The sequence below is a fragment of the Aethalodelphis obliquidens genome, unplaced genomic scaffold (assembly GCF_003676395.1).
Source record: "Aethalodelphis obliquidens isolate GAN/ISIS:26980383/991018 unplaced genomic scaffold, ASM367639v1 scaffold22, whole genome shotgun sequence".
NCBI lineage: Eukaryota > Metazoa > Chordata > Mammalia > Artiodactyla > Delphinidae > Aethalodelphis > Aethalodelphis obliquidens.
Window position 1 is genome coordinate 9,551,040 of NW_020837966.1, and position 23,779 is coordinate 9,574,818.

The 23,779-nt window shown below is 39.4% G+C and overlaps 1 protein-coding gene across 4 annotated transcripts in view; it reads right to left on the reverse strand.

The window, feature by feature from the left end:
• FHIT (fragile histidine triad diadenosine triphosphatase) overlaps positions 1-23,779 on the reverse strand; it is a 1,436,343-nt gene that overhangs the window by 1,398,783 nt on the left and 13,781 nt on the right. For all 4 annotated transcript variants that reach the window (XM_027121278.1, XM_027121279.1, XM_027121276.1 and 1 more), the window contains exon 2: positions 629-677. The gene's annotated coding sequence lies outside the window, so the exon portion shown is untranslated. The remainder of the gene's footprint in view (positions 1-628; positions 678-23,779) is intronic.

Genomic DNA, 23,779 nt, shown 5'->3' on the forward strand with positions numbered 1-23,779 from the left:
TTACATTTTTCCATGTAAAAAGCAGCTCGATTGTAATGTTTCACAGGAGGCTGAGTAGGTACTTTCCCCATTGCTTCAAACTTGGAAGTTCATTTCCTTAACTCACTTAGCGTCCAAATCGACTGGGTGGAATGCAATTAGCTACACCAAACTGACTAACTTTCTCCTTTCTACAAAACTAGCTCTTCCACACAATGGCACAACTGACTTTAATGATAAATTTCATCCAACGCAATTGAAATGCCACTTTGAATTTTATCTTAAATGCTTTATTTGGCCAGCTGGTTTTATTTAACTATTGACCAGAAGTGGTACGAGTGCATTCTTTTTCCATCTAGCATTAATCTTAGTAAATTTAGCTCCATTGGAATGTCTTAACTGCTGAGAAGAAAGCAAAAGTCAGCAAGCATACAACTGCATTTGGCTACCCTCAGCACATCATTTTATTTCCTCCTGCTCTCTGCTAACTATTGCTCAGCACTTTTGCCTATGAGGGAAGACAAGTAGGTGGTTAAGGAAGTTGTCCTGTCAGCTATATCTTTAATCCGAGTGTTTAAATCTCTGAATAAAAGAAAAATCAATGTTGTAAAGGCAATGTTTGTCAAGGCCATGTAATAAATACACTTACCTTTACAGACTGTTCTCAATGGATTTCCCTTCTTTGCTGCGCTTCAAAGCTACAAAGAGATAAAAACGAAAGCACTGAGTTATCTGCGAGCAAAACAGCAAACGTTTTCTCTCCACGTCTCTAAGTAGAATTTCCATATGCCATGGTATGCGATGCTAGCCAAATAAACCACTGATAAAACTTTATGCCTCATACCTCCTGTACAAGAGGTCAATGAAAGACGAAGTCATAAACTGAAAACGGCACACACATCTACCCAGAATTGACTCACACAAACCTGGCCAGATCTATAGTCAAATCTTTTGGGGTGTGAACTCCTCAACAGAATGGAGGAGTGCAGAGATGAAACAGCTTATAAAGTGCAGAGATGAAAATCAAATTAAACATTATGCAGCACACTAGATCTGACAGAGCATTTTATTTTCTTACATCTTTTAGCGCCATCTTTCTTGCACACTCGGTTTCCATTTCCCTGGGAGTTTTACTTGGGGGAGCCTATTCCATTTATATGGCGTGCAGGGCCCTCCCAATCCAGACCTCACCACTTGCCCCTATGAGTAAATGTGTGCAAGCTTACACATACAATCCTCCTTCCTCTAGGTAGAGTGTAGCCTTCTCTCGGTAGTGAGAAACTCATAAAACAGAGGAAGCCAAACTTGGCATTTCAAATCAAATCTAGGCATGTTAAGCTCCCTGCAACCAAAACGTACAATGTGCTGACCACACACAAGTCAATATGACAGGAGATGTGGTAAACTATAGTTGCCAAGCAACAGCAATAACTTTAGGTTTCAAGGGGCTGATTCTATAGTAGTCCAACATTACTCATATGTTGACTCCATGGTCAAAAATAAATGGAATATGCCTATTTCTTTCATACATGGCTAGGTCCTAACATCTCTTAAGGTATAGTAGTTGGGAATGGTCAACTACTTCATGGTTTTCCCATGTTTCTTTTTTTTTCCCTTTAATGTCCTAAGTAACTGCTTTCGCCCCTACTGGGCTATTTCCCTTCACATCCTCCTACCACTATAGAACCCATTACCGCTGATGCATGACTACCAAAGAACAAGGCCAGACTTGTGGGCTATGATGTAAATCTTGGAATATTAATGCAGGAGATAAGGCCCCTCCATGGGACACCATCAAAATTTCTCCTTCCCCCTGTGTTATGTGGATTGCAATAGAGTTGGGGGAAACATAATTTGGGGAAGACTAGATAAAATAGTATAATACTACATTTTATAAAGTCTGAGAGATTTATGGTCTGACAACATAGAGATTGAGCTGTATCCGTTTCTATCTCAAACACAAAGAAATGCTAAACAAAATATAGCTCAAAAGAAAGGGAGGGGACCAATATGAAAAAATAATGAATGCAAATTTTCTAGAAAGAAAGACATGAATCCTCTTGAAAAAGAATACCAAGACCTCAACAAGGTAAATAAAAGCAAATCTACAGGTAGATACAACAGAAGGAAACCGCAGAACACCAGAGATAGAAAGAAAGCCTTAAATCCAACCAGAGAGAAAAAATAGACTCCTTGCAAAACAACTTGTCATAAGCAAAAATAAAATCAAGACAGCAGTGGAATGACATGTCCTAAGTTCCAAATGAAAAAAATTCAAGGAAAATTCTATAGCCATGCTAAACTAATTATCATTCAAGAATGAGAGAAATAAGGACATTTTTCAGAAAAAAAAAATATTATTTCCTGCTCACAGTAGTTTACTTTTCTGAAAGGAATACTAAAAGATATACTTGAATAATAAGAAATTGATCCCAGAAGGAAAGAGGAACAAAAAGCAACGGTGAACAAATAAATTAGCAAGTATGACAGTAAATCTAGTAAATTCAAATGGACATATATACACTACCAAATGTAAGGTAGATAGCTACTGGGAAGCAGCCACATAGCACAGGGAGATCAGCTCGGTGCTTTGTGACCGCCTGGAGGGGTGCGATAGGGAGGGTGGGAAGGAAGGAGACACAAGAGGGAGGAGATATGGGAACATATGTATATGTATAACTGATTCACTTTGTTATAAAGCAGAAACCAACACACCATTGTAAAGCAATTATACTCCAATAAAAAAAAAATGTGTTTCTAACATTTCCTGAAACACAGTATATTATTACATAAAGTTTAAAAATTAAAGCAAATTTGAGAAAAAATAATAATAATAAATAAATAAATAAATAAATAAATAAATAAATAATGGGTATTGGATAAAAATTACTAAACCCTGCTTGTCGAAAACCTACAATAGCAATAATGACCAATTTTTAGGGTTTGCAAATAAGATGAAATGAGTGGTTGGCCACAATCATATGGAATAAAGGAGGGGAAATGAATTGTTTAGGAGGAAAAGATACTGATTAAGTTGTTAAAAATATGCATTACAGCTACTGATAAACTTGTTAAAGATAACTAGCGTTTCTTCCTCTATAACCAAAGACATCTTTTCATATATGCTCAAAGGGACATGTACAAGAATGTTTCTAGCATCAATGCTAGAATGGCAAGAAATACTGAAAACAGAAACAGGTATTAACAGTACAATGAATAAACACATTTTTATAGATTCTTACAATGGAATATTACACAGAGTTGAGAAATCAATGAATCAGTTACACACATCAACACGTATGCCTTTCAAAAATATGATGTAAAACAAAAGAAGCAAGTCACAAAAGACTGTATATATTATTCCGCATATAACATATTCAAAAAGGCAAAAATAAATACTATCTTGTTTTGAAATATTACATGTAAGTGGCAAAAAACTATGAAGAAAAGCAAGGGAATGAATGATTTATACAGAATTCAGGCTATATTTACCTTGAGAGTGAGGAAGGAGATTGTAATGGGGAAATGGTCTAAGAGGATTCTGGAATATGGTAATGCTCTATTTCTTGGCTTGGGGACAGGTATCTGGATGTTCAGTTTATTATTTTCTTTAAACTGTAGATATACATTTTCAAAAATTATTTTGTATGTATATTCTATTTCACGATTTTAAAACACATAAGAGTAATCACCAGAAGAATTGAAGTATCCAAACCAGTGAAGGGAACAATCTAGAGAATAGAAAACTCAACCAATTCTCTTTCTATAGAAGACTGGAATGGGATGGAGAAAGAAACAAAGGAAAACACAGTGAACAGAAAATACAAAATATTTAAAAGAAGTTCAAATATGTCAGTAATCAGAGTAAGTGGATTAAATGCATCTGTTAAAATAAAATTTTTTCAAAATGAATTTTTTTAAACCTTGCCATGTGATGTTTATAAGAAACACATCTAAGACAGAAAGAGATTTTGAAAGGACAAGTACAGAAAACTATACACCAAGCAAATATGAACCAAAAGAAAGTTGGTGGAAGTAAGTTAATATTAGGCAAAATACAAGTTAGTAATAATAAAATAGGCATTTGCATTGACTACATATTGCTACAAAGCCAACTACCTAACAATTAATGACTTCATAATAATAATTTATTATCTCTTATGGTTTCTATGGAACAAGAATCTTGACGGGGTGCAGTGAGCCGACTTTTTTGTACGCTACAGTGCCTGAGGCCTCAGCTGGGAGACTTGAAAGCTGGGGCCTGGAATCATCTGAAGGTTCATCCCCTCAAATGCCTGCCAGTTGCTGAGGGTTAGCTGAGACATTAGCTAGGGCTATCAGCTGTAACACCTCCTTGTGGCCTCTACATGGGGTGTGCCTCTCATCACAACATGGTGGCTGGGGTGAAGCTGTTACCTTCAGGGCAGTGTCCGTATACTCCAGCTGCTGAGGCCTCCATGGTCTGGGACCCATGAAGACTGCAACCACTGCCATTAGGTCACAGAGGTGGGGACGTGGGAGAGGTCCGCTGCTACTTCAAGGCCTGGGCCCCGCCAGTGGGCGGCCGAGGAGAGGGCTCTGGAGCTCTGCAGACACAGCCCTAGTCCTGTCCCTGGGCCCCCCAGGTCACCTGCCGGTCCCGAGGCCGGGTTCCAGAAGGGCCTGGGGAGAAGGCCTCGAGCCTCCTCTCAGCACACTCTCCGCCCGGCGGGCAATGGCGCGCTAATGGCTCTCGCGCTAATGGCTCTCGCGCTAATGGCTCTCGCGCTAAGGCTCTCGCGCTAATGGCTCTCGCGCTAATGGCTCTCGCGCTAAGGCTCTCGCGCTAATGGCTTTGCGCCAGCTCTGTCCCTTTTACAATGTAAACGTCATTGAGGAACTGAACGAGGAACTGTTCTGTGGACTGAGACAGAATTCAGTTTGGAGTCGATTGGAAAATGGAAATCATTAAAATGAAGTGGAAATCATTAAAATGAAGACAGTGAGTAAGGACAATATTAGACACGTTTGGGTGTGAAGGAGAGGAAAGAGTAGCAACTGGAGGAGAAAGGGCTGAAAGAGGCTTTCTTTGTACAGTTCGTAAACAGAAAAAACCTGAGCACGTGTCAAGGTGATGAGCAGATGAGCAGTGGAAACTAAGAGGCTGAAAGCAGAAGAGTGAGAAAGGGTAGCCAGTACTGAAGGTTCGCTCCCAGAAAGGTAAAGGGACAGGTGGTGGGACTGATCTTAAAACAGAGCTTTGTTGTCTCCTTAATCGTAGAATGCCTTGTGACAGGCATGCATGCTATTGTCTTAAATTATTACCTTCTCCTGTGTTTATATTTTATGACCTTAATGAACGTCTAAGCTCTTTAAAACCTATGGCTTATATTGCTTAAACCAAACTCACCCTGCCCGGGCATTGTGAGCCCCAGACTCTATGCTAGCACTAAATAGTCATTCAGTCAATACTTGTTGAATAAACAAGCACAGCTGACCCTTGAACAGGATGTTTGAACTACACTGGTCCACTTATACATGGATTTTTTTTCAATAACTACGTACTACAGTACTACACTCTTCGTGGTTATTGAATCCGCAGAATCTCGGATATGGACACACATATGGAAGGCTGATGATAAGTTATACACAAATATTCAACTGCTCGGCGCCCCTAACCCCCTCCGTATTCAAGAGTCAGCTGCACAAGTGGATTCCACAGTCTTTGTGTATACCTCTGGCACCCAAACATTTGTCCATTTATGTATGCTAGATATCTGAAGTAGGAGCAGGTCAGAATCAGAAAACTCTCACTCTAGTGCCCAAAGTACTTAATCTCTGGACAAAAGTCAAGAATAGCCACTCAAACTAGTCCTCTCTTTCCCATGTTTACCTTGACCCCCAAATCCAAAGACATAAACTTCTACTGTCCATGAAAACATTTTCACCTGCAGCTACAATGCATTATACCTTTCCCAGTTCCCCTCATGCCTAACTCATCCCCATTTTGTTGTAGAGCAGGTGGACTCTCTAACCTTCATATGACCTTCTGCAAGACACAGATTATGTTTAAATGAATCCAAAGAGGTTTAGGCTTTAGCTGCTCCCAAAAGACATAATCATGGAGGCAGAGCAGTACAGGCCAATAACACACTGATTTATCTGAGTGGTTTTCCAGAGCATAGCTGCCCAGAAAACCTTTTTCAACACCAAGCCCCTCACTCCATTATCCAGCCTCCAGGTAAATACTGGCCTGAATTTAAACAAACATCTTTCTCAAATATAAAAACCTCCTTTGACTGTGATTTATCTTCCCCCAATTAAAACCTATCTTTGGGAACCATCCAACTGCACCTTCCTTAAGGCAACATTGCCTGGAACTGAGAGATTTGCATCCACTGCTGCATTCTGCAGCCCTCACCTGACTTGACTGCCACATTAAGCGATTGGTTATTGACCTTTAAGTCTTTAACAATTATGTATATACCTAGGAAAGAAGTCTGTTCACTCAGGAATTAAGACACAAGAAAGAAGACAGTGAATAAATTCAGCCCTCATTTCTGTTCTTGTGCTATGCTCAGTGAGCTGTTGCTGCAGATGAATTACTGCAACATTCTTTCAAATGATAGCCAATTTTCAACTAAGAAAAGATTCTTAAACCTTTTTCTACATATCAGTGAAAACCAGGCAGCTGGAAAACATAGCCTTGGTTAAACTACCTGATGATAAATGAATATTTTAAACACATGAAATTATTTGAGAATCTGCAGACTGATTTAAACCCTCACAACAAACAACAGAAAAGATCCCCCAAACCTGAGACTTCTCAGATGTATTCCCAGAAATTTTATTTCAGTTTATATGCATGTATTTCTTAAAGAGTAATTTTCAGAATTTGTGAAACTGATGTATTTAGAGTTGAGGGAGGAGATCGGAATATTCCTTAGTTTTGTTATTCACATGGATAACTGATCAATATTGTCAAAATGTAAATGAAAGTCTTTCCAATAGACCCTAAGTTCAACAAAGATACAGACCACATCTTTTTTTTTTTTTTTTTTTGGCCAGCACCTCATTTTTATTTCAAACAAAAGCATCGTACGTCTTTAAAAGAACCTCTTATAGGTGTGGTGATTCAGACTACACCCTTCTTGCTCCTTGTTGAATCTACATCCTCTAAGACAGTGTCAACATACACCCAAGGAAATTTGCTTAAAGGAATATTATGTTTGTGTTATTGTTGAAAACATTGAAAATTCTTTACTTGAGATTAGCTTTTTATTTTTGTTCTTTCTTTCTCATTTTCTTAATTTGTACTCTAGGCTTTTTTAAGATAAAAAGATATCTCTCTACAGAAGTCTACACTTCTGTGGCCTGAGACACACACACACACACAGAATATAACACCACTCATCCTCACCACACCTGTTCAATGCTGTAATATTTGCCAGGCATTGGAAAAATAAATTTGCCAAGTAGCATGAGCCCTGGAAAATCATTAGGTGACACCTGAGGAGCAGAATACCAGTCAACCAATAATTAGCATCTTAACATGCAGAGAGTTAGAGACAAATCAAATTCCATGAAATCTCGGGGAGCATGACCCTGGCCAGGTTGGCACCCTGGCTGTGGGGGAAGTCAGTGGCTTTGTCTGACCGTAAGACAGGGCTGGAAGCACCGTGGCTAGTCTAATCCTAGGAGGAGACACTCAGAGAACGTGACATTTGCACAGGGATGCCCTAACATGGCCCTAGTATGTTTTCTTAGAATGAGATGACATTTCAAGTCAAACAGTTCTGCTCCCAATAGCACAAACCCTCCCCAAACTCTAATAACCTGAATTTGAGACAAAGAGGTTCATCTCAGAGAGAAACTGAGGTTGTATGGATGTAACATTAAAATAATCAATTTTTAAGTAAGGTTAAGCCAGATATTCAGTGTTTAGCCTCATTCGTTATCATTCCAGAATTTCATAGACCTCAGATCGCCTTAGTCTAAAAAACAGTTCTTGTTTGAGCAAAACCCTGTTCCTGGAGTATCCATATGGATACTTTTCAATGAACACGGAATCTAGTTAAAAAATTGTGCTACCACGAGGTGTGGCAAGTGTCAGTGCACTGTGTCCTCACCAAACCCCTGCTGCCTGGAACTGCTGTCCACATGTGCATCCATCCAAGGATGTAGGGCTACTGCTGTTACTGCTGCCTCCAGCCTATCTAAGGTCACCTTTCTTACACAGCTGATTCATGCTAAAGGAAGAAACAGAGAGGTTGGAGAACACCAATTCCCCATTCGGTTTCTGCAGTTGTCTACGTAACTTGGGGATCTCGCCCTTAAGAGGAGTCCAGAATGAAGGGCCCCACCTCCAAACAGACTGCCAGTCCTCAGGGTAAATGCTCTGCCTCTACCATGTGGCCTGCATGTGCCTGGTTTGAATCTGCTTCCACCCTAAGCCAAGGGTGACTGTTCTGCCAGCCCCCACTCCACTCCACTACAGGGTCAGGCAGCAGGCTCCTGGACCAGTGACATCACTGCTGAGAGGGAGTCTGGTTGTGCCCTCCTCTGAACTCTCCATCTGGAAGATTCTCTGGCCTCCTTCCCTCTCATTTTTAAACTGATAAGACACTGCTGGACAGGGAAACTCAGAGCAAACCAAAGTTCATCTTCCCTTCCCTGCTTCTCAGCTGGCATAATCACAGGGACAGAACGAGGTTGGCAGGGACCAGGATGCCAGGAATTAAATGAGGGCCCCTGACCATTGGACCACATTAGTCCTGCCTTCCAAAGTCTTAATTAGTCCTCCTCCGCCTGGCATATCCACTTGCCTTTGGAACCCAGAGAGGTGGCCGGGTCAGATGCCATGCTCACAGCAAGTACTCAACAAAATATTGGTTGAGAATGGCAGCCACAAACGCCTGCTGGCTCACGGCTTTGCAACAACAGTTTTGAGGTCTGGGCCCCAGCAGCAAGATTTCTGCTCCTCTTTGTAATGCAGACAGTTCTAGCAGCGATATTCCGAGTGATATTCAGCTACCAGCTCAATTTGGAAGCAAAATGATCTTAACAAACAGTGGCAGACTTGACAGACAGGCTGTTGAGCCTGGGGACCAAAACAAGGGACAAAAAGAAAGAGAAAGGAAGGGTTGATGGTAAGTGGAAGAGAGGAAAATGAACACTGCAAAGAGAATTGATTACGGGGCTAGACACCTCAGTTCTACAGGTCTGAAATGAGCGGGGAACAAAACAACAGACTCAAGAGATGTAAACAGTGGGTGGGGGGGAGTCCCAGAAAGGGGACAGAGTGGCATCTTTTGGGAATTCTGATGCTGGGACAGACTCAGGACTAGCAGTGGAATAGATGCAACAGTAAGTAACATTTGAGAGGTTTCAAAAGACAATGAGTCCTAATTCTGTCTTGTTTTGCCCTTCTTAAACTGTAATGACACACCAAAATTTGCTATTTTTCTAAGAGGACATTGACGGATACAATGGAAACTCTGAATACATTTTTTCCCTCTGCATTCATTGTCTCTGGCCCTTATCCACAGGCCTATTGCAGACTAAATTGGATTTTGGATCACTGGTACTGAGGCGCAGCAATTAATTAACAATAGAAACATAATATTTATATCCAGGCCTAACAACATCTGACATTTAAACTATTCCGCCAGTCAGGCAAATTCCATTCGACAAATTTTCATTTTAATGAACATGACAGGCCACAGTTTACATGATAGGCCAAGAAGCAGAACAGAGTTGATCTCTTGGCATGTGCTTTCAAGGCCTGGCCATGCTGCAAGAGAAACAAGCTGGGGAAACTCTCAGAATAATAGAAAGACCAGGTCCCCAGTTCTGCTCAGACAGACCAAGGATACATGCCCCCCAACAAAGATCCTAGTATGAAACTGTCCTTGTTTCTGTGCAAGCTCAAAGTGAAACACCTACTGCCCCTTATGATCCACTGGATAATTTTTCTATCTTTGGGCTGTGGACATTTTCTTTGGGGTACTAAAATCCCTTAGTCCTTCCTAATTAAAAAGTGATAAACGTTTTGCAAGACATCCAATAATGTGCAAAGTACACAAGAGTTGGAACTGATGCAGCTTTTTCAGTTGGCACAAGACTGGCCTTCCGTATTCTGCCAGATGGTGTATCTCAGTAAGTCCCCAATCCCTGACTCAAGTGAGGGGCACTGTCAATATGATGCTGAAGAAGAGACTTTTTAAATGCTATCTTATTTTGCATTATACTAACACCAAAAGCCTAACATTTTTTTCTTGCTGAAACTTTCATAGTTAAAGAAGTTTTCATTTTTCTATGACTCATTATTCAAGCAGACAGAAGATGGTACACATGAGGAGAAAAATTCCATCCCCATAATTACTGTGTAAATTTGCTGAAACCCAATATCAAAGACCAGATCTCCTAGCCTGAACTCCTATCACTCCTGTATGGATTACTGGTCTAAAGGATGCTGGGTGACACAGTGTGGATTTCTCCAAACCCATCTACACTACCCCAAAAATGTGGATATAAAGGACAGAGATGAAGATGGAAAGTGTAGAGAGAACAAGGCAGTGAGAGAGAAGCTTAAAAGATATGAGAAACAGATAAAGTCAGTGAAAAACCAACAGCAAATTGTCAACAGGAGCCCTTCTTATTGGAAAGGCCATGTATTTCTATTTCACGTATTTAAAACACTCTTTATCTCAGCTTTTACATCAATTTAAAAGAACTGAAATAAAGTTCCACTTTTCAAGTAAAGACGACTTTGGAATATGGATTTGGTTCCAATCTCAGCAATAAGAAATAGCCACCTTCCCAGTGACTTGTTTTCAAGCAATGGCTCTGAATAGATCCAAAATGATAACTATGCTCCATGTCACTTCTAGATATGGTCATGATACTAGAACATTAAGTCCTGAAAGGATAACAGCATTTCCATTATTATAACCAGATTTAAAATCAGTAAATTTTCAGTCAAGTCGATAACATGTATGTAGAGTATGGACACAGACACAAAAACACAAGTTATAATAACAGTCAGGTTTTTGAGTTCTTTACATGCATCCCCTCACATAAAACAAACACTATAAGTACTATTATGAACCCAATTACACACTGAGGAGAGGGTGATTAGAGTTAACTGATTTCCCTAAGAGGTGAAGTCCAAGGTCACAGGCAGGTAAGTGGTAGAGGTGAGGTGCAAATCCAAACCTGCCTCCCTCTAGAGCCTGTGCTCTACACAACCCAGCAGCATATGACGGCATCTGCAAGGGAGACAGCATGAAGAAATTGATTTCTTTTGGCAATAGTCAAAATATCTTTTAAATATCAGGTATAAAGCATTTTCAGCCCACCAGATGCTTATTTAATTTTGAAAAATCAATTTTTATGAAGCTGCTCTGAGAAGTAGTTTCATGTTTGTTAATGCCTGGTTATATTCTTGAAAAAGTAGAAGGCTTATAGAAAAAAGATATATTTCTTAAAGTCAGGAAGAAAAACAAGACCCTAACTAGACTGAATTGATGATGTTTGACAGAACACAAATGAATAGAATCTGTAACTTTAACATGCCTTTGCAGGAGGCATGTACTAAAATGCTCATATCAAATTCAGAACACAAAAGATTTAACATGCTTATTGTTGTAAACAAAGGCATTGGTTAAATGAAAGTTCCATCAAAGCTTCATAACCAAATTCAAGTGAACACAAAGTAAAGGTTTATATACTTTCTGCAGTTTCAGTAATAGCTAATCTAATCATGGTAAATGGATGGTTATTGTTGATTTCCTTTGCCTCCGTTTCATAAATTAGATAAAGCAACCTGGCAGTTACCGTACTTTAGAGTTTTGTTCGACTAAGTGATTTTAAAGCTATCTCAAAATACAACGAAGTCATGACTTGAATGACTGCTGAACTGTGCCTTGCTTTGCGTCACCACATTAGTGCTTTCGATCAGTGTTACGTAAGAAGCTTCCTGTGAACTAAAACTATTCTATAAAGCTCAATTTATATGTACAGGACCAACGATTTAGAAGGCAAAGTGTCACTGATACAGTATTATCTGATATTCCGTTGCACCAGGGCCAAGCTTGTAAAATATAAACTAGAAAAGCAGTCAAGTGTTATTATTTCTTCTGATCCAAAACTCAGGAACAGTAGAATTTCTCTGGTTAATGACTTTTCATAGCACATTTCCAATTTTCTACTATACTTTATTGATCTGGAATACTAAAACGGTTTTCTTCCCTGGCTAAAGAACACACCAAGCTCGTGCCCTGCATCTGGTGGGATACACCTCCAAAGGCACCATGGTGGTGGCGTCTCATCAGGCAGCTGAGGGGTGGTAACATGAACCAAGGCATTTTCCTCACTGAAAGAATGTTGAATCTCAGGCCTTTTGATAAAAGGAAACACTTTGCCCTGGGAGGCTAGATACCTGCAGTTCTGAGAGCCGATGAGTTGCCCTTCACAAAAGCAGTCTATTTTCCTGCATTTTCCCCCTGTGCCCTGATACGGTTACTTTCAATTACCCTGATAGCCCAGGAAGAAAAATATCTCTCTCTCCATATTTCATTCACATAATAAGATTCTGCAAGCTGTTCTGTATGACAGATGAGGACCGTGAGCTGAAGCAACTTGTTCTGCCTGTCAGCCTCCAAGAACCCACAGCAATGAGATACAATCGTGATGACATTACTAGAGTAGAAGTGGGTCAAATCCATAGTCACTTTAAGACAGAATGTCAACTGTTTTTTCTATTTCTACTTCAGTAATTTGATGCAGTGGTACCCACCCCCCCCCCAAAAAAGAAAGAGTTCATTGCTATTAGCTTAGTATACACACACACACACACACACACAGAGAGAGAGAGAGAGAGAGAGAGAGAAATGCAAATATTGTTAAAATTAGCCCTTAAATGACTTTTGCAGCCTCTGACCAATCAGTCAACAAAAACTTACTAAGCATCTACTATGGGCCAAACACTGATCTAGGGAGAGCGTTGGAAACAGACACAGCCCTGCCTCGTAGAGTTTACAGACTGGAGTAAAAGACAAATATTAGCAAGGTGATTGAAACTGATGTAATGAAGACTGCAAATGAAGTACAAGGGGGCTTATAAGATAAGAACTGCTAGTCTTATTGGTCAGAATAAGTTTCCTTGCAGAAGAGACATTTAAGCTATAGCCTCAGGTAGAAATAGTAGCCAGGTAAGGAGTGAGGGAGAGGAGTTCCAAGCAGAGGGCTTTCTCTGCAAAATGTTTCCTTTCAAAGAAACCAGGCTTCAAGATGCAGACGGTATAATGGAGTAAATGAAGACATGGAGTCCACCCCGGGAGTTATTATCTTTTCCTTGTTTTAACCCCTAGTTTAAAAAATTAATTGATTGAAAGAAAAACTTTTAAAGCATTAGTATGCCTCTAGTATGCCTCAGTCCTATCTTACCACATAAAGCCAAAAGTTAGTCATAACAACATCTTGCTGATCTAAATATTAAGGTGGATTTTACTTCGTAAAAAACCTAATTTGTCTTGACTGTACTGGTTAAAACCCATGGGTTATTTTTAAAAACATGTTTTGACAGCAGTGAAACTTGCAGCACACACAACACCAAGAGCATAAATTTGTTCAGGGTACAAGTACATGAAAATTAACACAAGCAGTTGGTAAATGTGATAAAAAAAATTAAAAAAAAAAAACTCTACCAACTTCAGGCCACAGCAGGTAGAAATTAAGAAGAAAAACATTCTCTTCTCTAATATTTTGTCATGAAAATCCTGATTCATTCTTGCAGAAAATTGTATTGGATCATCACTCAAGTCTCTTAAAACATACAACTTTTTTCCATGGATTCAACAAAATGGAATGGAGAGAGAAAACTGGATTTATTAATGAGTACGCTTGCCTTTTCTACTAAACCCCAGAATGTGACATTTGGACCATTTTCTTTCCAAATTCAAAATCCATCCCAAGAATCCAAAATCGATAAAATTTGCATTAGCGTAACTGAGGCTGTATTTGGCCCTAAAAACTGAATGACTAAGTAGGACTACTAGTACGGCAGAGTTTTCTTTTCTTTTCTTTCTTTTTTTTTTTTTTTTTTTGTCTTTAGCTATTACCAGAAATGACCTTAGCAGCTACTCTAAAATGAATACAACCTAGAGCTACTTTAAGAATTATAGTGTACAAACCATGAGCATTAATAGTCTCATTCTACCCTGTTCCTTAAATCTTATCAAGAGTTCAATCTGGAAGGCATATTAAGAGGAGGACTGGTCAAATTAGCAAGTACCTACTGGACGGCAACCAGAAAGATGGGGGCTCCAAACTTCACATAAGGAACAACTGAAGTACCTGGGGAATATTCAGCCTGGAGAAAAGCAATAAGAGACGTGAAAACTGACTTCATAAATTCTATGGAAATTCGGTGATTAAAGCCATTTCATTTTATTGAGCACCTCCTCTGTGCAAAAGGCACTGTGCAAGGCGATGAAGATACAACACTGAGCAAATAAGCCTTAGCCTTTTACTACCATGTGGAAAAGAAAACAGACTTTCTCTGTGGCACTTCACAGGATATGGTCTAACAGGGCACAGCACAGATTCTGGAATCAGAGTGCTAGACTCAAAGCCCGTAGTGGGCTGGATGGTGGCCCCCAAAAGATATGTCTGCATCAAATCCCTGGAGCCTGCAAGTGTTACCTTATTCAGAAAAAGGGTCTTTGCAAAAGGAATTAAGTTAAGAATCTTGATTTGAGGTCATCCTGGATTATCTGGTTGGGCCCTAAGGAACAATGACGTGTCCTTACAAGAGAAAGGCAGATAGAGATTTGAGAAAGAAGAGGAGAAGATACAGAGAAAGCCAAGTAAAGTACATTATTATGGAGCCACAAGCCAAAGGATGCTTGGAGCCATCAGAAGCTGGAAGAGGCAAGGAAGGATTCTTCCCCAGAGCCTCTTGAGGGAGCAGACCATACACCTGGCACTCTGTGACAATGAATTCCTTAAAAAATAAGACATAATTTCCTATGGGAGTTACCATCCCTTGGATGAGAATGGAGGAGGTTACTCTTTACCCAAACTAAAACATGAAAATATCTCACAATCACAGCTAGGGAAAAAAGACAAGCCAGTGGGTCTTCAAAGGGGATAAACCTACCTGTGCAATTCTCTCCCTTCTTGGATTCAGTATATTTCAGACACTGCCAACTACACCCTGGGAGGCTAAGTCAAAATGTGCAGCAAGCCAGGCAGTAGGTCTAGGAAATTAAGATATAGCTTCCTACTCCTATTTATGGTGTAGCTGCACGGCCAGAATAACGTAGTTCACTTGGGCCTGGTTTTGCTGAAAAGACACAGGTCTCAAATAAAGCTAGACAGGAGACTAGATAAATAAAACTACAGAATATTCACATAATGGAACATTATATAGCAGCCTAACCAAATAAGGCAAGAATACAGAACAGTGTATATTGTGTGTTACTTTTTGGGTAAGAAAGGAAGGGAAATAATTTATATACGTATTTGCCTGTGTGCATTAAAAATACCAAAAAGATGCAAACGAACCTAGTAAAAGTGGCTACCCTAAGGGAAATGGGGGCAGAGATGGGAGTATGGGGACAGGAACAGGAGTAAAACTCCACTTTATACCTTTTGCATTGTCTTGATTTTTGAATCAGACAAATATATTACCAACTCAAAAAAATGTCTATTAAAAATAAAAAACTAGGGCTTCCCTGGTGGCACAGTGGTTGGGAGTCCACCTGCCGATGCAGGGGACACGGGTTCGTGCCCCGGTCCGGGAGGATCCCACATGCCGTGGAGCGACTGGGCCCGTGAGCCATGGCCACTGGGCCTGCGCGTCCGGAGCCTGTGCTCTGCAACGGGAGAGGCCGCAACAGTGACAGGCCCGCGTACCGCAAAAAAATAATAATAAATAAATAAATAAAATAAAAAACTAAAACAAGGTTATAACAACTCATATTGCTGGGGGTAAGTAAAATGGTACATTTGAAGAGGGCAATTTGATGACATAAATCAAGGACTGTAAAATTGGCATTTCATTGGGCCCAGTGATTCCACTTATGAAAGGAACTTAAGGAAATAAGATTTGTGTACACACACACATACACACACACACACACACACACACACACACACAGATGTTCAATGCAGTATTATTTGTCATAGTTAAATTTTTTTTTAATCTACATGTAAAATAACAGAGATTGAGTCAAATAAATCATGAAACATTCAAACAGTTGAGGGATATGCAGCTATTAAAAATTATACTATAAAATATATACTGTAAAGACTACTCAGAGATACAGAAAAAGAATATTCATAGTGTATTTTTTTAATTATTCATTAAATTTCCAGTAAAATCTTTAAACCATCTACCGGGTGCTAGGCAGTGAGATGGATGCTGATTTAAAAAGCCAGTTATGGGGGCAGTACATAACTCAAAAATCCCACTTTTTTGTGCATTTATAACTAAACTAAAAGGATAAACACCAAAATGAGAGCAGTGATTACATCTGGGTGGTAAGATTATCATTGAAATACATTTTCTATAATGAACATATATTACTTCGCAATAAGAGAAAAAAGCACCACTTTTAAAATCAGGTTAACAACACCCAGGGTCAAAAATGTGTCTCATTCATCTGTGTTCTGACACCCCAACCTGACTCCCTGAACACAAGTATGATGCCTGCTTCAACCGCAGCCATCCTGTGACCATTAAGAAAAGGCCAAGAACACTGTAGACACACTCTCCTTGACATCTCTGAGCTGTTGAACTAAAGCCACAGCCACCACACATTTCTAGATTTCTTTTTTTCTTTTCTTTTCTTTTTTTTTTTGCGGTACGGGGCCTCTCACTGTTGCGGCCTCTCCCGTTGCGGAGCACAGGCTCCGGACTCGCAGGCTCAGCGGCCATGGTTCACGGGCCTAGCCGCTCCGCGGCATGTCGGATCTTCCCGGACCGGAGCACGAACCCGTGTCCCTTGCATCGGCAGGGGGACTCTCAACCACTGCGCCACTAGGGAAGCCCACTAAATTTCTTATTATGTGGGAGAAATAATCCCCTATTTTTTAAAGCCACCATAAGTCAAGTTTTCTATTACGTGCAGCTGAAAGCATTCTGAGCTGACAGAGTTAAATATCAAATAATAGAGGATATGTTAAGGCTGGTACTGGCAACCCAACATGTTTATTTTGGTCCATGAGTAGAAACTGAAAACAGATGTTGTTAACTGCCCCACCGCCTTCCTGCTCCATAGTCTCTTCTCTGAAGCTCCTGGGAAAAAGATCCCAGGAGAAGCTGTTAGTGGAGATTCTAGGGGCGCAGGGGAGCACTGTCTGCAGTGAAGAAAAACTAGATACTTACTCCTACAGCTTACCATATAACCCAGCATTTCCACTTCTGAGAACGTATCCTAAGAAAAGAATAGTGGATGTAATTATATGCAAATATTGCATATATGTAATTATATGCAATATTTGCATATATGCAAATATTCTTCGCTAACATATACCAGAAGTAGAGGTGGGGGAAACCTAATGTTAAACAATTAGGATAGGGGCTTCCATGGTGGCACAGTGGTTAAGAATCCACCTGACAATTCAAGGAACACAGGTTTGAGCCCTGGTCCGGGAAGATTCCACATGCCGCAGAGCAACTAAGCCCATGCACCACAACTACTGAGCCTGCGCTCTAGAGCCCACGAGCCACAACTACTGAAGCCCACACGCCTACAGCCCGTGCTCCTCAACAAGAGAAGCCACCGCAATGAGAAGCGCGCACACCACAACAAAGAATAGCCTCCGCTCACCTCAGCTAGAGAAAGCCCACGTGTAACAACGAAGACCCACCGCAGCCAAAAATTTAAATTTAAATTTAAAAATTAAAAAAAGACCAATTAGGATAGGTTTCAGGTTCTAATAGTAAGAGTACTTTGCAATCATTAATGACATGGCAAAATGCACACAATACCCTGATGAGTAAAAAAAAAGGTAACAAAACTACATATAAAGTGTGATCTCAATTTAGAAAGCTAACAGAACTTAGAACTTACATACGCAATAAAAAAGGATGGAAAGTGTATACATTGAAATATTTTTTAAATATTTATTTATTTTATTTATTTTGTCTGCACCAGGTCTTAGCTGTGGCACACAGACTCTTAGTTGCAGCATGCAGACTTCTTAGTTGCAGCCTGCACACTTCTAGGTTGGCATGCAGTATCTAGTTCCCCAACCAGGGATCGAACCTGGGCCCCCTGCATTGGGAGCACAGTCTTACCCACTGGACCACCAGGGAAATCCCTACATTGAAATATTGATAGTGCTATAATGAGGGGATGAAATGCTAATGTTACTTTACTTTTGAGCATTTTTGTCTTTTTTTATTTCCTAAAATGAATTTTCTTATGCAGTTGGTAAGAAAAGGTTTTTTTTTTCCAAATACCACCTTCTCATAGAATAATCTGGGCCCTCTAACCAAGATGCTGGCCTCATGGACAGCAACTCTGTCTACTATCTGCCTGCAGATCCAATGGAGTTAACAAGAAACAATTTATTTTTGTGTTTTAAAAATAGACTGATGCCAACAGCTGCAAGCTAAGTTACAGAAAAAGATAAAGAAATCTTGTTTCCAAGTGAATTTGCATTATATAAATGCAATATGTTTTAATTCCATAAATATAGTTTTGATGCTGCCAATTTGAGAAAAATATTGATGTTTCCTTAAATAAGTCTATTCCATATTGAAATTCATTCCCTTACATGAAATGGAATGATCTTGGAAACAATACGAATAATGTTAATTTGTTATGTCACTGGTAAAAAGCAAGTCCATTTACATACTTGTCTTGATCCAACAGACTTCATTACTACAGAAAGAGTAGCCACCAAGCAGGTTTGACTTCTTGACCAGCTGAGGACATCAGCTAGTAGAGCTTAAACTCTCTCCCATGTCATATAACATGCATCCATATCCCAGCACCACCACTTGCCAGCTGGGTATCCTTAAGCACATACTTAACCTCTCTGTGTTTCAGTTTTCTCATCTGTAAACAGGGATAATAAGAGTATCTACCCCCTAGAGTTGCTGTGAGGATGAAATGAGAGAATCCCCACAAAGGTCTTAGTTTAGTGCCTGGCCCATAGTAACCTGATAAAAAATAATGTCTCTTCTAACTAATATATCTCTTCCGTATGTGGAGATACAGCATGGACCTGGAACATTAGATTCTTCTCTTTTTTTACTTTTAGCAAAATAAATTTTACTTATTATAAGCTAAAATATATAATAGCTTAAATCAAATGGCAACACATAGACTTTAGGGAAAAAAAATCTCTTGCCTCATTTCTTCCTACTTTCCACTTGTCATCCCCAGAAGTATCTATGTTCCCCTGTTTTAGTTGTCCTCTATTTTTCCATTTCTCCACTGTAGCTATATTGCATTTTTTCCCAGTTTTATTGAGAAATAATTGACATACATCACTGTATAAATTTAAGGTGTACAGCATGATGGTTTGATTTACATATATTGTGAAATGACTACCATAAATAGGTTTAGTTAACACCATCTAACACCATTTAGTTAACACCATAAATAGGTTTAGTTAACATCATTTCATAAAGATACAATAAAAAGAAAAGAAAAAACAAATTTCTCCTTGTGATGAGAACTCTTAGTATCTACTCTTTTAACAACTTTCCCATATACCATACAGCTGTGCTAACTATAATCATCATGTTGTACATTACAACCCTAATACTTATTTATCATATAATTGAAGTTTGTACCTTTTGATAACCACAAATCTAATCTTTTCCTATGAGTTTGGTGTAGGTTTGCGGTGGGGGGGGGGATGCTTTTTTTTTTTTTTACACATTCCACACATAAGTGACATCATATAGTACTTATCTTTCTCTGTCTGACTTATTTCACTTAGCATGCCTTCAAGGTCCATCCATGTTGTCATAAATGGTAGAATTTCCTCATTTTTATGGCTGAATAATATTCCATTGTATGTATAAATACCAAAATTTCTTTAACCACTCATCCGTCAATGGACACTTAAGTCTTGGCTATTATAAATAATGCTGCTATGAAAACAGGGATGCAGATATCTTTTCCAATTAGTGTTTTTGTTTCCTATATATATACATGGAACATTTGATGTTAAAGAGACTCCAGCATCCAGGTTTAAGAACTCATGCTGGATACAGATATTTGACTTTCAATTATAGATTTGACATTATTTATTTACTGTTCCCTATGATAAATGAGATGCTTAGGGAAAATGTTGGGTCTTTTAGACAACTGGGAAATCTGCTTCAGCATGTGTATTAGAGATGGTAACTGCTCTCAGTCACCTTGTCTTATCTAGTTCTTTACTTTATTTAAGGTATTGTGACTAATTAAAAAAAGAAAAAATGATAGCTAAAATCATTGCTAGTGTGTATTTGGTGCTTATTATATACCAGGAAGCACCCCATGTACTTTCATGTATTATCTCACTTAATCCTCACAATTAACCAGTGAGGTAGATTCTCTTATTATCTCCATTTTTTAGAAAAGGGAACTGAATCACAAAGAGACAGAAAAATACTGAGTCAAGATATAAACATAATATATAACAGTAACAAAATAACAACATAATAATAACAAAATGGCAGCATCATTAAATCCCAGTGATGTGTCAAACAGCACTGGATGCTTTCCAAACATCATCACTTGTGATTACAACAACTTCTACTATTCCCATTTAGTGGATGAGAAAACTGAGTACTTAACTAAATTAGCTAAGGCAAGATATAGGTCTGTTTGGCCCTGAAGCCTGCCTTGCAAGGCAAATGCCCTTGTGCAGAGGATAAGGGGAAAGGCTTATCAGATCCCTGAAGCTCTCCACTTGGTCATAGCATGTTGGAGAGCACATGACTTCAGAATTATCAGATCCAAGTCCCTCACTTGACAGATGTGGAAAGGGAGGCCCAGAGAGAAGACACGACATTCATAAGGCAGTGAAAGAGCCAGAACTAAAACCCAGGTCTCTCGACTCCCAGGACTGCGTTCTTGTGGTGACATGGTGAGGCCCTCTCACACTGAGTCAGCCATCTCAGATGCTGAAAGAAGGAAGGGAGAGCCTGACAGCTGCAGGGTGATGGTGCCAGCCTGTCATCTCTCCCTCTGCTCCCTCCTGACCCTGGGGGATGCTGTACATGCTTCCGGGCACATTCAGAACTGGGAAGAATAGAGAAGCTTGGGGGAAAGAATCCACAGCAGAGGCAGAAAGCACCCAGTGCCCTTTCATAATCTACCCAGAGCCAATTTCCAATACGATCCTCCTAAAATAGATGGAGATCAATGGAGAAGGAGGTTGGCTCAGGCACGTGTGGGTCTCTTTTATAGACACAAAACACAACAGAGCCCAGGTCTTTAAATCAGCAAATCCCTTGAGTCTTTTCTGATTAAATGCACATCTTTCCTAGTTTGTGTACTGGATAAAAATAAAGTGTCGTATAGAGAAATCTTAAAAATAGAGTTTAGGAGATATTGAATTAAAATTCATTCAGTATTATGTAATCCTTGAAATACAACAGTTGTTTACTCTGCTTTGATTTCTAAGCTTTCCTTTGATGACAAATATTAATATTTATCATTTTTCTGATGTTGGACTAATGAGAATCTTAAGTGTTTATGAGAGGCATTTAAATACTCCAGTATGATAGATGTGTTTGTTTTCTGACTTATATTCCTTTGTATTTAACATCAATGAGCATTTACTTTTTTGTGCTGAATCCTGGGTTGTTGTTCACCAATGTTTTCAGAAAACTTCATATGGCCAGAACTGCTAGCCTCTACATTTATTTCATGGCCAAATATGAGATTTCCCCAAATAACACAATACTATGAGAAAGATCTAGCTGTGATCTTCAAACTGAAAACTGGCACACGTATAACTACTTACCAGCAAGTAGACAGAGCAACATAACAGGTTTAATGACACTGACCACAGGTAATATTTATTGAGCACTGACCACTCATCAGGCACTGTGCAAGGCATGCTTTACATCAACAGTCTCACTGAATCCTCACAATAACTCTAAGAGTTAAGTAGTATTATAATCTTTGTTTTACAGAAAAACAAGATGCAGTGAGGTTGAGTACTTTGCTCAAGATGACACGGCTAATGAGAAGCAAAGCCAGCAGTCAGTGCTCAGAGCCAGACAGCAGGCTCCTCTCTATACTCCCTCCCTATGAGCCCCTTCTTGACTCCCCAGCATTTGAAACTTCCTATTAGCTATATAACATTAATGACCCATCTGCATGGAGCAGCAGCCTCAGGATGACCCAGACTTTCAGGTCTTGATGGCAATGAGGAGAAAAAACTCATTCTGTCTATCACAGGCCTGGGGATAGGACAAATAAGGTCCCTGCCTTTGGGGAGCAAACTTTCTCGAGAGGGAAAATAGACAATATTAATGCAATAAACAAGGCATTATTTCCAATAAACAGAGGAAATGGGTTGCTGTACATGTTCAGAGAAATGCTAAGAGGGCTGAGGTCTGCGATCTTTTGTAGATTTCACTTAACTATACTCCCCATGCAACCAGGAGTCGGCTAACCAAAGGAGTAATAGAGGATGGCCTAGAAGTAGTGTGGTCAAGTGCATGGTGTTGTGCAAAGTGCAACACCGAATTCTAAGTAAGGGATCTGACATGGACCACTTACCCCACACAGGGACCACATGCTCAGGAGACAGCATGAGCAAAATCACCACTATTCCTGCCTTCACAGAGCTTATAGTTGAGAGGGAAGAGAGGCATTGATCAAAAAATAGAGATGAAATAAAAGCTATAAAAAAGTATGAGGATATTTCTCCAAAGAAGACAACACAGATGGCCAACAGGTACATGAAAAGATGCTCCACACTGCTAATTATCAATGTTAGAGAAATGCAAATCAAAACTATAATGAGGTATCACCTCACATCAGTCAGAATGGCCATCATCAAAAAGTCTACAAACAAACGCTAGAGAGGGTGTAGAGAAAAGGGAACCCTCCTACACTGTTGATGAGAAGGTTAAGTTGGTGCAGCCACTATGGAGAACAGTATGGAGGTTCCTTAAAAAACTAAAAATAGTCACCATATGATCCAGCAATCCCAATCCTGGGCATATACCTGGACAAACATATAATTCAAAAAGATACAAGCACCTCTATATTCATAGCAGCACTATTCACAATAGCCAGGACATGGAAACAACCTAAATGTCCACTGACAGATAAATGGTTAAAGAAGGTATGACACATATATACAATAGAATATTACTCAGCCATAAGAAAGAATGAAATAATGCCACTTGCAGCAATATGGATGGAACCAGAGATTATCATACTAAGTGAAGTAAATCAGAAAGAGAAAGACAAATACCATATGATATCACTCATATGTGGAATCTAAAATATGACACAAATGAAATTCTATGAAATAGAAACAGACTCACAGACACAGAGAACAGACTTGTGGTTGCCAAGGGGGAAATAGGATGGGAGAGGGATGGAGTAGGAGTTTGGGGTGAGCAGATGCAAACTATTATATAGAGAATGGATAAACAACAAGGTCCTACTGTATAGCACAGGGAAAACTATATTCAGTATTCTGTGATAAACCGTAATGGAAAATAATATTAAAAAAAGAATGTATATATATGTATAACTGAATCACTCTGCTGTATAGCAGAAACTAACACAACATTGTAAATCAACTATATTTCAATTTAAAAAAAAATGGCAACATA